Below are 17,013 nucleotides of genomic sequence, written 5' to 3' on the forward strand. Positions count from 1 at the left end.
CACCAAAAACAGCACATCTCCTGGCTGGGCCTCCAGTGGGAGTTCCCCCTCTAGCTTCAGCCCCACCACCCCATCAGGCCTACCTAATTAAATCAACTAGAAAGCTATTTCCAGTTTGAAAATACCCTTCCCATTCTATAGGCTTGAATGGGGGGAAAAACTACTAGAGTGGTAGGAAATCAAGGCTCCTGTCTTTTAAGCTCCTGGGAATGTTTAGCCTAGAGAAAATAATACATGAGAAGAAATAGATGCTGCACTGTCTTCTGATATTTGAAGGGCTGTCAAGTGAGTAATGTATGTTTTCTGTGGTCCCAAGGAGTCAGACCAGATCCTTCAGTGGTCTAGAGTATCATATCATGGAGTTCTGATTTTATATGGCAGGCTTGTAGGAAGCCACTGAAGGGTTTTTGAGCAGAGTCCTGTGCTTGTGGAATATTAATCTGGTAGTTGTATTCCGGGAGAAGATCCAGGATAGGGGGAAATGGGGGTCACACAAGTAGATCAGAAGATTTTTTTTGGCCAGAAATAACAAGAGCTTAAATAGGCAGAGTTGTCAAAGATTGAGATGATTCAGTGGACTATATAAACAATTATTGCAACCGATTAAGATGTAGCAACTACGGAGGGGGTACCGTGGATAAAGTTGGGAGAGTTCAAAGACAAATCGGTTTCAGTACTGGAAGTTCTACAGGTATGCTGGACTAAGAATGGGTGAGAGAAGAGGAGATTTAGGAAGGAGGTTTGATTTTTAAACATGTCTGAGTTATTGGCTGAACATTAAAAGACATCTGTCAAATATTTGTTGATTGGGTCTAGAGCTTAGAGGCAGTTCAGTACTATGTCTCTATAGGTCTACACATACACAGTGATGGAGAAAGTGAGAATAGGACCCAGGACTTCCCTGAACATAGCAGGAGGAGACAACCCACAGAAAGGACATCAGTAGAATGAAAAGAGGCAAATTATTTCACTCGTGGCTTAGTGCACAGCATTGAATGTCATGCAAAAATCTGTTAAGGCCTTAGAGATCATCATATTTGTTGGTGATGGTGCCACTTTTCCAGGTAGAAAAAAGTGAAAGGTAAAGTCTAGGTGCAAACTCCATCATAAGATAAGAGTGATGGAAATTCTTTCAGAAGCATTGTAATAGCAGGATGTTGTCAGAGGCAGAGGGAATTGGCTATGATAAAGATAAATTGGCAACTCTAGAATTTTCTAATCAGTGATTGGGTTGATGGGCTGATCATTTTGAATGGAAAAATCTAAGTCTAGGGGGCCTGGCAGTGGTGCACTGGGATAAGCACACGAAGTGCAAAGCACAGGGACCAGTGCAAGGATCCTGGTTCAAGCCCCCAGCTCCCCACCTGCATGGGGGAGTCGCTTCACAAGTGGTGAAGCAGGTCTGTAGGTATCCATCTATCTTTCTCTCCTCCTCTATCTTCCCTTCCTCTCTCAATTTCTCTCTGTTCTATTCAACAACAACAAAACGTGGGGAGGGAGGGAGGACCACTAGGAGTAGTGGATTCTTAGTGCAGGCACTTGGCGGAAGCGCCTGTAGGAATCTTCAGAGGGGATAGAGTTAATTGGAATTGCAGGAATAGATTTGTTGGTAAGATCACTGAACAGACGCCAGTTTGCTTTCCGAAAGTTCCATCTTAGTTTCTCCGAGCACAGAATCAGTGGGAGCTGGAGACCAATGTGGATGATAGCTGGGCGGTGATGACTGTGCGGGAAGATCTTGAGAACGTGTCTCGTAGCGGGAAAGGCTTGGCCGCTGACTGTGCTAATCCAGCACAGATCGGGTGACGAGTCTTTATTCCATCTAGCACTGTGAAAAGAGCCTGGCTGTTTGGGATCGTATAATAGGGAGAGGTCATTAGCTGAAGCCCAGTCGGCTAAGATAGAACCGTCAGCACGAGTGGAGGAATATCCCCAGTCTTGGTGATGACTATTAAAGTCTCCAACGTAATCGGCTGGGTGATTCGGGCTAGGCATGACCTCATTATCCCATGAGGCACTGGGAGGCTTATATACGTTGACAAGCTGAATAGTTCCAATAGTACTGGAGTCGTAGAAGGTCGAAGAGGCCGTATGGTAAACGTCCGCAAGACACGATTTGGCATAGATGGCTCGGCCATGTTTAGGATGGAGATTATAGCATATTAAATCGAATCCACTGATGGTGAATCGAGCAGCTTCATCGACTGCTATATGTGTTTCTTGTAGGCAGATAACATCTGCCTGATGCTGTATCGCCAATTGACCAATAAGAACGCGTTTGGCAAAGGACAGCCCCTCAACATTAAGTTGGAGGACTCGAAGAGCAGGACCAACAGCATGAAAGCTGTCAGGAGCTGCTTGTTGCTGCCTTTGAAAGTGACTGGGATCCATGTGGATTCAGTCGGCTAGGAAGGATCGTCAGTTTCCCCAATGAATGGGTACTCACGAGATGCACCACGGGAAGGTCGATCCAATGCATCCCAAGCCATCTTCAAAGCAGCTTCCCAAGCCATTCCTCGTGGGAGACGTGCTAACTATACGCCTTGTCTTGATGCTGAATGTGAGCAACTACTAAAGCAGTATGATGAGTCGGGCGACCCAGATGTGGCTGACCATCTCATTGCCTCCCTGGATGCAGCACGCCAAGCCCGCAGGCAACAACTCACGGAAAGTCTGAACTTTGAAGAGGGTTAAACTGGGAACAGCTGCTGGCTATGATAACATCACCCCAGAACTCATTCTTAACCTGGGTCCTGCAGCAAAGAAGTGGCTCGCTTCATTCCTGTCCCACATCTTGGAATCTGAGTCTATACCCAAAGTTTGGTGTCGTGCGAAGAGAATAGCGGTTTTGAAACCAAAGAAAGACCCAACACTGGCCGCCAGCTATAGACCAATTTCTCTCCTCTCCATGTGTTACAAACTCCTTGAGAGGCTGCTTCTGTCACGTATTTCTCATCTTACAGAGAAATTCCTATCACCCACCCAAGCTGGTTTCCGCCCAGGAAGATCTGCCTGCGAACAAGCCCTGGCCCTCTCAACTTACATTGAAAATGGATTCCAGAAGAATTTAAAGACGGGTGCTGTCTTTGTTGATCTCACAGCAGCCTATGACACGGTCTGGCACCGTGGTCTCCTAGTCAAGATCTCAAGATGCCTGCCTCCATGGGTGGCCAACACTATATCGTTTCTTCTCCAAAACAGAAGATTCTGGGTGCATCTGGGTGACAAGTCTAGCAGATGGAAACTTGTCTCAAGTGGCCTCCCCCAGGGCTCTGTTCTGGCTCCTACGCTATTTAATATTTACATCAATGACCTCCCAGAAACTTCTTCAAGGAAGTTCATCTACGCCGATGACATCTGCTGTGCAACTCAGGCATCAAAGTTCGACATCCTCGAGGAAACACTCACGAAAGACATGTCTCTGATATCCGATCACTGTAAAAAATGGCGACTAATTCCTAGCACTGCAAAAACGGTATCATCTGTTTTCCATCTACACCATGCCTCGGCCTCACGTGAGCTTAATGTGCAGCTTGGCGATACGAGAATCCAGCATGAAGCCCAGCCAGTCTATCTTGGCGTTACTCTCGATCGCACTCTGTCATTTCACAAACATCTCATAAAAACTGCAGCAAAGGTGGGTGCGAGGAATAACATCATTGCAAGACTGGCCAGCTCCTCATGGGGCGCGAGCGCTTTCACACTATGATCATCATCTCTGGCATTATGCTATTCCACTGCAGAATACTGTGCCCCAGTATGGTTCCGTAGCCCCCATGTCCACGTGGTCGATTCCAAATTATATTCCTCCATGAGGATAATTTCTGGAACCATCCGTTCCACCCCGGTTCCATGGCTGCCAGTTCTTAGCAACATCGCCCCGCCAGATATTCGTCGGGAAGCGGCATCATCTAAGTTCATTTCCCACGTCTATGCTCGACCAGACCTGCCAATATACGCGGATATCTTCGCCCACCCTGTCCAGTGCTTGACGTCTCGTCACCCAATCTGATCCCCTATGCCTACACTGAACTTCTCTGTTCCAGTCTCTTGGAAACAGAGTTGGCAGTCAGCTGAGGTCAAGAACAAACACCTCATCACAGACCCCTGTAAGCATCAACCGGCTTTGACCTAGCACGTTATGATGGGGCCCTCCTCAATCGCTATCGAACAGGCCATGGCTGGTGCGCCGCTATGTTCCATCGCTGGGGAGCCAGAGATGACCCGAACTGCCCCTGCGGCTACAGACAGACTATGACCCACATAGTCAACGACTGCCACCTCTCCAGATTCAAAGAAGGTCTCGAAACTTTACATCAGGCTCAACCTGACGCTGTTGACTGGCTACGGAAGAAGGGCAAATGCTAGAAGAAGAAGAAGAAGGAGAAGAAGGAGAAGAAGAAGAAGAAGTAGTGCAGGCACTGAGCTCCAGCAATAACCCTGGAGGCAAAAAAGAAAAATCTAAGACAATGGCTAGAGAATAGATATGAATGCAGAAGATCAGAAGTATAAGACAGATGAGATCCATAAAACAGGAGGGACCTTAAGAGCATGCATGCCCCTGTGGTAAATGGCAGTTGCCTCAGTGTCTCTTGAGCCTTTTTTCCTTCTAGGCTTTTTTTAAAGTATTATTATTTTTTTTATTTTATTTATTTATTCCCTTTTGTTGCCCTTGTTGTTTTTATTGTTGTAGTTATTATTGTTGTTGTCGTCGTTGTTGGATAGGACAGAGAGAAACGGAGAGAGGAGGGGAAGATAGAGAGGGGGACAGAAAGATAGACACCTGCAGACCTGCTTCACCGCCTGTGAAGAGACTCCCCTGCAGGTGGGGAGCCGGGGTTCGAACCGGGATCCTTATGCCGGTCCTTGTGCTTTGCGCCACCTGCGCTTAACCCGCTGCGCTACAGCCCGACTCCCTTTTTAAAGTATTATTTTATATGTTTATTATTATATTCTGTACCAGTGTTCTGGGTCTAGAAAGTTGATTTCTGCTTTTAAAAAATAAAAAGTACATAGCATCCTTTTAGAATATAAGACAAACTTTTGGGGGAAAGGAAGATTCATAATTTATAGTAAATACAGTTGTTGGTACATGTGTAAAAATTTCTCAGTTTTCTGCAAAATACTCTCACTTCCAGCATCATGCAGCAAGACCTGAATGCCCCCCACCCCCAGAGTCCTTTGCTTGGGTTCAATATACTAAACACAGTCCAATTTCTACTTTGTTCTTATTTCTCAATTTCTGTCCATGGGTGAGATCATCCCATATTCATCCTTCTCTTTCTGGCTCATGTCACTTAACATGATTCCTTCAAGCTTCATCCAAGAGGATGTTAAGACGGTGAATGCATCATTCTTAATAGCTGAGTAGTATTCCACTGTGTATGTATACCATAGCTTACTTAGTCACTCACTATTGTTGGACACCTAGGTTGCTTCCAGGTTTTGGCTATGGCTATTACAGATTGTGCTGCTATAAACATAAGTATACACACATTTTCTTTCTTTCTTCTTCTTCTTCTTTTTTTTTTTTTTTGGATAGATGTGCTTGACTGCCTAGGATATATCCCCTGGAGAGGAATTGCAGGGTCATAGATTAGGTCCATTTCTAGGCTTCTGAGAGTTCTCCAGACTGCTCTCCACAGAGGTTTGACCAATTTAACATTCCCACCAGACCAGCAATTCAGGAGAGTTTCTTAACCGATTCAACCTCTTCAACAACTGTTGTCACTGTCCTTTCTATTGTCTGGCATTCTCACAGGATTGAAGTGGTATATTGTTGTCTTTATTCATTTCTCTGAGACAAACTTTTCTGTAAATAGCTAGATAGTACATATTTTAGCTTTTGTGGGCCACAGAGTCTCTGTCACAAATGCTCAGCTCTGCTGTTGTAGCATGAAAGTAGCAATCAACAGCAAATGATTGTGGCTGTGTTCCAATAAAACTTTATTTATGGTCATTGCAGTGTGAGTCTCATACCATTTTCACGTGTCACAAAATTTGCTTTTAAACCTAAGATGTAAAATCCATGCTTAGCTCATGAGTTGCACAAACATACAGCTGGCTGGATTTAGACCACAAAACTTGTCTGCTGACCCCTTTTAAGTGAAAATAATGTCATTTTTCACCCACACCCCTCATTTTAGCTCCTCGTCAACATAGGACAGATTTTTATGTCCAAGATCATCCTCTACTGTGAAGAACCTTGGTTCTTCAGAATTCCTTTCCTTTTTTTCACTTTATTTATATGTAGGGAAAGTTACTAAGAGTTTCTCAATTCTCAGATTTTGCCTCATTCTCTTTTTTTTTTTTTTTTTTTTTTGGGGGGGGGGGGTCTTAGTAGTCCCAAGACTCTGGTTTTCTTCTCTTGTTTCACTTGCTGAATATACTGATCTCTAGACATTTGGATTTCAGTTGCCTCAACAGAAGCTCTGAGCAATTTGTTACAAGTGAAGACTAAAGAAAGGCAAGAGTTTGAACGTACTCTCCACACATCCCAGAACTGGTTTTGTACAAATGGCACAACGCAGCTTGGTTTTGAAAAAGTCACTCTAAATTTGTGCAAGAAATAGCTTTTACGTTTGGCTGCTAGGTGTGTACCAGAATGCCTTCTGGAACCTCATACTTCCTTGCCAGATCTATATGGGGCAACTTCCCAAGAAGACATTCCTCCCTCCACACCTCCTCCCATCCAGGTCATCTCTACCAGCCTGGACAGTAGGTTGAATTTTTGTTCTTTATCCATTAGCATGGGGTTAAAATGGCCAACATTGGTTTGCTTTGATGCATGCCTCTTCCTTCCCCCCTTTCCCTCAAAAATATTTTTTTCAAAAAAAGGGTTAAAAAAACCTAAGATTTTTGTGATTCAGAGATAAAGTCGCATGTTTAAAATAAGTCAGAGAAAGCATAGTTGAGGTTCTCATAGAAACCAACTCCCCCTCGTTGCTCAGACATGGGGTTTGTGCTTGTTAGGCCCTGTCTCCATGGTGCCATGGTGTTACATAAGAAAGAATTTGAGCCCTGTAGCTTCCTTGTTGTGGAAAACACCATTGCAGTCCTCGCTTTTAACCTCAACTGTTCTTGTTTTCTACTCAATGGAGATGGGAGGTTGTTGTTTTGATAGAGAAAACTAAGAGAAACCCCGCGGGGGTGGGGGGGGTGTTGGAGGGCACAGTTCTCTCTCTTGCCCAGTTGTTGCATTTTGTTCTCAGTTGATGGGGATATTAGTGCAGCTGCTGCTTACAGCAAACCCAACAAACAAACATGTGTATTGGGAAGCAGACAGCCTGCCAGTGACACCACCCTCTTCCCCAACACCCCTAGAGACAACCTGGTTGGGTTGTTTATGGTCCTGCTCTTATGATGCCACTGGAAGGGAAAGGACTCGACAGTTGGTGTGGGTTTTGGGGTTGTTGGTTTTTTGTTTTTGTTTTTGTTTTTTTGTTTTTCCTTTCCTTCCTTTAAAAATCATTCTTTTCTGCCCTTGCCTACAATAGAGAAAATTAGAGAAGGTTACTTTAATGTTGGCCTGATTGTTATCTGCTGCACCAGCTCCATCTGATAAAGCTTTTTTTCTCCCTTTGGGAGAGATTCTTTGGTGTGTAAAGCCAACCACAAATCAAATCTGGTGAAGCCACTTTTGCACACTGCCCAGCTAGATGGAGCTAGGAATCTGGCATGAGGCCTCTAAGCTGCTCCTTTCCTGTCTCCTCCCTAGAGAATGGTCAATGGTTTAGCATGCAACACTTTCCTAAAGTAAGAGTGACTAGACTTCCTCCTGAGTACCAAGTGTTATGCAGATAAAGCACCAGCAGATGACAGCAGGTTAATTTCATCAGTTTCTCCTTTCTGGCATTCACTTAGCAGACAGTTGCTAAGTGCCCGCTGTATGCCCCAAATTGGAGTTATAGATAGAACTGGCATATCGCTTACTTCAAATAGTTGCAGAATAGAGGTCTGCCATTGACAGGCTAACAGCAACCAAGGATAAATCATAAGAAATCACCCCACTCCTAAGTTATGATTCCTATCAGATAAATCTGAGGTTTGTTTAAAGCCAAGCACTAACTCCTTTTCCTCATACCTCTCTTCTACCCCACCCCCCCAACATCCATTGTAGATGCTCTAGCTTATTGCTCCTGTTCCCAATCCCCTTCAGTTTTCTAAGAGGTGCATCAAATATTTCCAAATCAGAAGTCTACCTGAAATGATTGGGACTATGAACTAAAACAGCTTCAGTCTCAGCTCCTGCCCAGTTCTGACTCCCCTGACTACAATTACCTGCGGAATCTGATCCCTCTAATTAGGATCCCTGCATTCTTCTTTTATCCTTTTATTCTGATCATTGAAAGAACTTTAGCAGTGACATGTTCCAAAATTGGCCCAAAAGATGCTGCCTCCCCTGAGGTAACAAAGTGACAGTTTAGAGACCAAGGGTGAGAATAAAGAATCTGAGACAATGCAAAATCCCTGGTTCATTTCTGACCCTTTTAGTACAAATTGAGGCTTCATACCATAGAGAAGTAACTCTGAGGAACCAACTGGTCTACCTTTTTGCCTTGCTTTTCTGGGTCTGTTTTAAGAACACAAAAATGTTGAGCTCTCTGGTCTTCAAATGGGGTGATTTACAGATATCATTTGTTAAGTGATTGATAGTATTTGCAACTTGAGACCTCCTAATTATGTTCAGTCATGCAGCTTCTGAGCATAAGGGAGAGCGAGAACGAAGAACTAGCTTTTAAAGCATAAGGCGTGTTACAGTTTTAAGAATCAACTACGTGAACATATTTTGACTTTGCATGTATATTCAGGAGAATAACCACCTTCTTTAAATGAGATAATGGCCTGTGTGCCTCTGCATTTCGTGCTGATGGTTTAAGAACTAGATCCTGTTCTGAATGCTTAAGGAAGGAATAGCTATCTAAATATTATTAATGACAAAGAACCTTTTTTTGATTGAGCCATCCAAACATAATTGAAAGGTTGAATTACACACGGGGTCTTCATTTCTGTTTGTAGTATGGGGGGGGGGCAGGGGTGGATAGTAAAGGAGAGTATAGAAATGGAATTAATTGAATGTTGGATTAAAAAATCTTGGAGTCTGAATTATAAATTGGTTCTCACAGCAGCAGGAACTCAGGCAAAGGTATTGGAGTGCAGTCAGTGTGACAGGAAGCTTATTTTTGGTGTTCTTTCTATGCTTTGCCTTGTCCTTGAGGTTTACTCCAGGGGACTGTATACATAGAAGGAAGAGAGAGGTATCCATAGTTTCCCATATAAGAAACTTAGACACTGTTACTTAACAGCCTGAGACCAGAGCTGAGGACATCCTTCTAGATGAGAGAAGCTAGCCAGGTATGCGGTGGACACATGGAACCTGTTCTTATTCTACAACTCCCCACCAGAGCTGCCATTTTGTCTGCTTTAGGAGTGAACAGCAACACTTTAATTCCATTGGGAAACTTATTTATAACCCAGGAGTCATCCCCACGCTAAGTTTTTCTGATATTTCGTCCAGATTTTCTCTTCCCTAATAATTACACCCCCTGTTTTCAGGCGATGCATTTTCCCTCCTTTCTTGTGTTTACACCTTTCAAATATTTGCAGATTGCTATCGTGTCATCCTCTTAGTCACCGCTTAGCCGAGCTGTACGGATTTAGCACCTTTTATCTTCCCTTTAAAGGCAGGCCTCCCCGCCCCTGAGTCATTTTCTGCTGCTCTCTTTAAATGTGCTCCAGTTTTCTGCCTTTCCATGTGGCCATTGCTTCTGAGAGCTGAACATGAGGTCAGAAGTGGCAATTGTTTTCCTCCTTAATTGTATTGGAAACTAGACATTTTTGCGGTACTTCAGCCTTGGGTCTTGCTGACATGGCTGGTCAGTGCTAAGCACTTCTTCTCTGTATTTAAGTTGCCTTTGCTAAGTGTGCCAGTTTAAAGGCCAGTGAGGCAAAGGGGTGTAGCTGTGTGCTAACTGAAGTGTTACGTAATCATGGGAAAGCGTACTTATGCAGTTGGAATTTTTTTGACCTCTCTCTTGGTATTTACCTAAGGTCTACTACCCTGATCATTTACAAGTCATTTCTTCCTTTGCATATTCACTTCTTCTTGAATGTATTTTTTTCACTACTATTGTGTTATTCAGCACTGGTTGAGGAACTCTATAATGCAGCTGTGTGCTCGATAGTGTTTTGGATGTTGAAAAAAAAATGTAATCTGTATTTTTAGGGTTAGAGTTAAGGCACAGTATATCTGCATCCTAAGAAACAGTTTCTGCTAAGTTTCATTTGAGTTGCAAGGTCCAGATTTTCACAGAGGCCTGCTCCTGGGAATACTGAAGGAAGAATGCTGCTTGATGGGAACATCCAAGCATCAGACTGGATCCAAGGTTAGATTCCATCCCATAGATCTTAGAACCTGGAGGGTGATCTTAGGCCTCACATTGCTCCAAAGACTTCACTGCAGGTCTCCCAGATTTGTTTTTGGTTGGTATAGGTTAATTCCCACTGACTACCACCTCCTTTCTTTGACTCCTGACAGACTTAGGGTATGCATGTGCCCAGGTCAGATTCCAGAGAGAGTCTTAAGAGCTTACCAGAGAGCTGCCATTTCTATTCGGACAACACACACACACACACACACACACACACACACACACACACACACCAGCCTATTTGTGAGTAGGCTTCTCTTGAATCGGGTACAACAGCAACTTTGCTTCCCCATCTCCTTCTCTAACTTTCACCACCAACTTAGGGAGAGGCAGAGTCAGGTGCTGGAAAACATGGGTGATTGACTTGTCCATTCTTCTGTCTCCTAGACACCAATGGCACCCCATCAACAACAGTAGAAGAAACCAATGTTTTCTTGCTGGCAGTTGAGCCAGCAAGCTTCTAAGCAGAAGCTCAAAGTCTTTCTTTTCATTATTGAGTCCTTGCCTTCCATCACAAGGCTAGCAGAGAATAAGCATGGACAAGCATTTGTGGAGTGGAGCGAGAGAAAGTCTGTTGAGTGAACTATGTTTGGAGGTTTCATTTTTTCATGCAGCACAGGGGAATAAACTAAGGGCCTCATACATGTGTAATACCTTTGAGTAGTCTCCCAAGCCATCTTTGGGGGTTTGTTTGTTTGTTTGTTTTTAAAGACAAAGAAAAATGGAGAGACAGAGAAAGAGGAGAGAAGGAGGAAAGGTGCTATAGCACTGCTCCACCGTCTTACTCAGTGGCCTCCCCCATCTACTGAGTGAGCTCTCCTCTCCCAGCCCCTGAACTATGGCTATTTACTTGTGTCCTTGGTAGGCAGAAGACCAAGATGACATCAGCATGCTTCCTATTCCTTTCTTTCTGTGCTGTTCCATGCAGTGGTAAGCATACAATGGCATGCACAAAACACACTTTGATACCAAAGGCTTGATCATCACAAAACCAAATGTGCAATGTAAAAAACTCGAGCCAGGCATGACTCTCACATAGCTGTCAATAGGATCTCTTATATAGCCATTAGTGTGTCATTAGCAGGGATCTGTGCTTTGTGTTCCAAAGTCAACTGGTCAGAGCATTTGTGCTAATTGACCTAGTTAGTCCGTGTCTCTCTATGTATCATTTCTTTTTAATAGAGCACTCTATACTTAACATTTTATATTTAAAAGAAGGTGCACTCTGGACTCTGGGAGTCAGCCTTTGAGTGAGGAATCTCCAAAGGGCATACAAAATTGTAGGGTTGTAGGCCAGGAGAGTCTTGGGAGCACCTTCATTTTATAGACAAAGGTCATAAGGTCTGGAGAAATTTCAGACACTGTCAGTGGCAGTGATGGGCTTTCTCTTCCTAAGCCAGGCAGATCTGCTTTCCACTTGTATCTTAAGTAGTCTTGGCCAATCGTGCCTCTCCAGAATGCACAGAAAAAGTGGAAAATGATGAGTTTTCACCTATAGACAGAAGGGTCTGCAGGGCTCTGAAAGGGGTCAGGGAATCCTAGGAGAGGGAGGACAGTTCACCTGTCTCTTTTCTGTCTGCATTTGGTGGGACAAAGTTTCTTAGGTGAGTCCCTTTTTCATGCCAACACGATGATAGGAAAACTACTAAGGATTATTTGATGGTTCTCTCCCCCTCTGGATATATATTCGTAGATAGAGACAGAGATGCAGTAAGGCAGGCATGGGGGGAAGGGGAGAGAGACCATGCACTGAAGATTGCTACAAACAAAATAACAACAAAATGTTCAGTGTTTTGCAAGTGTCAGGGGTGAAGTTGGCACTGGGCCTGTGACTGTGGCCTTTGACACACAGCAGGGTTAAGCTGCCCTGATCAGTAGGCAGCTCCACACCCTGCACATTATTGGAAAAGACAGCTATTAGTGGGAAATGTGTGCAATCCACAATTACGAGCACTCCTCACCTGGCTGGGGAGAGCTTCTGGAAGTCTGGCGATATCTCACGTCATGTTTGCTGCCTTGGAAGCTCTCCAGCCCTGCATGTCAGCCTGCCCAGCTCAGCTACTACAGCCTCCGATTCGCTTTTCCATGAGCCTGACTTTCTTTCTCGGGTTCTGTTTACTTGCACTCTTGACTTTCTGAAAGTCTTTTTTGTCGGTAACAAAGCAGCACCTAAGGAAAGCAGTAACACAGGCACTGTTTGGGTAAAGGTGCACCGTGACCTGGCTTTACCTGCTGCCCAGGCTCTGGGGAAAGGAGGACGCAGCAGAACCCTTCCTGCTGACAGCAGGTGTCTTCACCTGGCTTTCAGCCCTGACATCTGTCTTTATGGCTTTAGAATGTTAACACTTGTCTGGTTTCTGCTCTGTTAGTGGACAGCATATTTCTTGCCCTGTTTCATGATCCCTTAGGACACAAAAGCAAGTCCAGAAGCTGATAAATAACCACGCAGTGGAGCCTTCGAACTCCTAAGGGGCCTTCAGAGTCTGGCCCCACCCTCCTAGCTTCCTCAGTCTGTAGCACTGTTTTTATGCAGTGGATCATCCCCCACTAGAGGCTTCACCTTAATTCATTGCTATAACCTTACCTTTTTCTTTAATAGAGCAGAGAAAAACAATCACAATATGCCACACATAGTCAATATTAACTCTGGTTTTGTGACAACTATTTTACACAAGTGTATAGACCCATATGTAAATGTTTATAAAAAATGTTTATTTTAGATAGAAAAAGAGGTAGAGAGAGAGTGGAAGAGGCCACAGCACCAAAGCTACCTTCAGTCAGTGGGGGCTGGGCTCAAACTTGCATCACACACAGCAAAGCAGCACACTATCCAAGTGAGCTGTTTTGCCAGCTGTGTGCGTGCGCATGTGTATGTGTGTGTTCATAAAAATTAAAAGCCTGTGAAATCCACTCATCTACATTGTTTTTCATCTGCAGAAGTATTCACTCTACAATAGTCAGACATTCTGTATAATAAAAGCCTTTCTGCTACCCAGGCCCCAGCAGCGACCTCTGACCTGAAGCCCTATCTGGATATCCTGCCTTTTGTCTAGGAACTCCCCATCCCTGCCTAGATTTCCTGCCCAGAAATCCCTGCCTGTCTGCTTCAAGTTTGGGGTGCCTGAGACTCTGCCACCATGACAACCCCAGCACCGAGCACCCGGCAGACTAAACACCAGCTGCGCCTGCACTTCCTGGCTCTGCTCACTGGCCCAGTGAGGTGCTGAGTACCCCAGGGCCGTGGATTCCTACCCAGTCTCTATGCTGGCCCATCACATCCTTGAGCTTTCCTCAACCCCAAACTTGGACTTTTTCCTCAGTAACTTTAGCATCTGACAGTGAGGGTGGGGGTTCTCAAGATGCCACTTAATAACTGTGATTTGGGGCCTGATAACCTTCATCTGGAAATGACCCTTCATAGGAAGACAGGGGTACTCAGCAAATACTTGGTCCTGCCCCTTCATCTTTGTTCTTCTTTGCTATTTTATTTGATAGGGCAGAGAGAAATTGAAAGCTCAGGAAGGGAGGAAGAGATAGGGAGAGTGAAAGTGAGGACTGGGGCTCAAACCCAGGTTCTTGTAAATGGCACTTTAGGCGCTCAACCAGGTGCACCACTGCCCAGCCCCTCCTGCTCCATCTTTAGATGTGATTTCTCCCTGCCTGTCCCAGTAAGTGTCAGCAAACCACACCTGGTCCAGAGTTGGGATGTGACAGAGGAGACAGATTTTCATTGGAAGTTGCTTCAGAGCAGACAGACCGAAGAGAAGAACCAGCCCAAGAGAAACAGAAGTGATTGCTAAAAGCAGATACTACTCTAGTTCATTTATTTTTATTTCCTTTTTGTTGCCCTTGTGTTTTTTTGTTTTTTTTTTATTGTTGTAGTCATTATTGTTGTTGATGTCGTCGTTGTTGGGTAGGACAGAGAGAAATGGAGAGGAAGGGAAGACAGGGGAGAGAAAGATAGACACCTGCAGACCTGCTTCACCGCCTGTGAAGTGACTCCCCTGCAGGTGGGAATCCGGGGGCTCAAACTGGGATCCTTACACCGGTCCTTGTGCTTAACCTGCTGCGCTACCACCCGACTCCCAATGCTCTAGTCTAAAGCAACTTTTTTGTTTCCTCTCTCCTTCCTTCCTGATAAGAGTTGGTGTGCAGGAATGTGCTTGTTTTCTTCCCCACTTTACTAAGAGGCAGACAAGCAACCTACCTTACATTGTTCCTGTTGGAGGCTGGAGGAGCAACATTATAAAGGGCCTCCTTGCCTTTGAGCTCGCAAACAGTGTTTGGGGATTGTTCTGCACAGGCCCAAAGGAAGGTAGTCTGAGTCCATTTCAATTTGACTTGTCCAATTCCTGGACTCAAGTGCCACTTTACAAAATTCTCAATTTAATACCTTTATGGTCTCCCCAGATTGAAAGAGAACTGTTGGAATCTCTTGATCTCTTGAGCATTCCGAATACCCAGGAAGTAAGAATCGAGTGGGTACATCTCTTCACCCACTGAAACTCAAACATCTCTTGTGCCTTTGTAGTGAAAGTGCCCCCACCCAGCCATCCAGTTCCCACTGTCCTCTGGGTCGCCCTAGCCTCCTCCTAGAGTAACTTCCCAGTTCTAGTCATCTCACCAACAGCACCCAGTTGAAGGCCACCTGCTGGCTGCTAATGTGCAAAATTGAATACTTGTTTTTAGCAACATTCTTGTTTCTGCAACATTGTTCCATCTATGACTATGCAGCCAAAAAAGTTCAATAGAATTGTTTATTTTTCCCTCTGACTACTCTGTTCCTGCTTAGTTTGCAGATATAAAATGAAAAGTGCACTTGCTGTCTGTGGGGAAAAAGTCAAGTGCCATCTTTCATTCCTTTTCACTCTAGCCCCATCTCTCCGTTCAACGTTAGTCTCAGGCTCTTTGGCTCTGTTAGTTTAATGCTGGCCTTTTACACTAAAGAGTCCCACTTCTCCCACCAGCCTGGCACCAAAGTGCCAGATCGTCAGTAGCCCTGGTGATGTTTGCACGCAAGTGTCACATCTGTAGCACTTCCAACTGCCCTGTGGTCCACAAGTCCACAAGTCCTGACCACCAGCCCCTGCGGCTCTCCTGATGCACTTCCCTGAGGCTGCACTCCTGTCTAGCATTTCATTTTATGTGATGTATTCCTTTTGTGAGGCCTTAAGGCTTGGAGAGAAAGCTCTCTTCTTGATATGAAAACCCAAGGTATAAACTATTCTCTTTCCTTTCTGACCTTGAATCTGGGCTGCAGCCAGAACCATGGCTTGATGCAGAAGAGATAGGCCTTCTACACCAGGAGCAGGAGCCCCTCCTCTCCTAGAGGCTCCCCAAGACATATTTGCAGTCACCAAGATGCCCTCTGCCAGATCTCTTGTCCCTCACCTCAGGCAGTATGTTTCATGGTCTCACAAATGACAGCTATTGATGATAAACATTTTTACAGAACGAACGATTGAATCCAAGAGTTAGGAGGCAGTGTTGTGCTGGCTAGCAAGCTACTGTTCTGTATAAAATGCTATCCAGGGTATGAAGAAGTATGGAGGGTGGAGGCCAGGCATTGGCACACCCAGTTAAGCACACATATGAAGTGCAAGGACCCAGGTTTGAGCCCTTGCTCCCCACCTATAGGGGGTCCACTTCACGAGCGGTGAGGCAGGTCTGTAGGTATCTCTCTCCCTTCTCCTTCTCTCTATCTCCCCATCCTCTCTCAAAAAAAAAAAAAAAAAAAGTGGCCACTAGGAGTGGTGAATTTGTAGTGCTAGCACCAATCCCCAGCAATAACCCTGGTGGAAAAAGAAAAAAAAAAAAAAAGAATTGTAGGGGATGGCATTCTCTCTTTAGGAATTTGTAGAGTCAGAGATGACTGAGATTTTGAGCGTGGGCAATTGCTAGCAGTGATCATAATACCGGTGATAAAAATAATAGCTAAAATGTATTGGTTGTTTCCAGATGTCAGATGTTGTGCCAAGCATTTTACATACAGATCTCCCCTACTTCACACAACAAGCATGTGAAGGAGAGATATTGTTGTACCTGGTTTATAAATAGGAAAACAAATAGGCTTTGCATGGTTCAGTAGCTTGGCCAAAGTCACGAAGCTAATAAGCAATAGAATAAGGGTGTGGGTCCAGATCTTTCTTTCTGGCTCCGGGTACCTAATATTTCATCAGTAATACTGTTTACTCTGTGTCTCATTCTGAATGAAAAACTAATGGTATTATTGTCCAAAATATAGCCAGAAGTCAGAAGGGAAGGCTTCTTTTGAAGAGGAAAATGACACTGGCTTAACACTTTGGAATTTGATGTGAAAGTCAGATGGTAAAGGGAAAATGCCTAGGAGTCAGCTGTAATGGTTCTCAGACAACCAAGTGGCTGGGATATCAGTGTGAAAGAGTCATTTACGTAAGTGATGGGTGAAGCTGTGCCACTATAGGCCTATTTGGAGCAAGAAGTACAGGATGAAGACTCAGCCCGCTTCAGGGTATACACATGTTTGCGGTATCTCTTCCTTGGAGCTCAGGGTCCTCTTGGTAACTCAAGGTGCCAACTCCCATGACAGTACTGACTCTTGCGG

General features: G+C 44.6%; 1 protein-coding gene across 1 annotated transcript in view; it reads left to right on the forward strand.

Annotated features, from left to right (window-relative positions):
- The window catches only part of SND1 (staphylococcal nuclease and tudor domain containing 1), a 497,039-nt gene that overhangs the window by 374,632 nt on the left and 105,394 nt on the right, over window positions 1–17,013 (forward strand). The gene's annotated exons all lie outside the window — the stretch shown is intronic.

This window comes from Erinaceus europaeus, chromosome 8, assembly GCF_950295315.1.
Source record: "Erinaceus europaeus chromosome 8, mEriEur2.1, whole genome shotgun sequence".
Classification (NCBI taxonomy): domain Eukaryota; kingdom Metazoa; phylum Chordata; class Mammalia; order Eulipotyphla; family Erinaceidae; genus Erinaceus; species Erinaceus europaeus.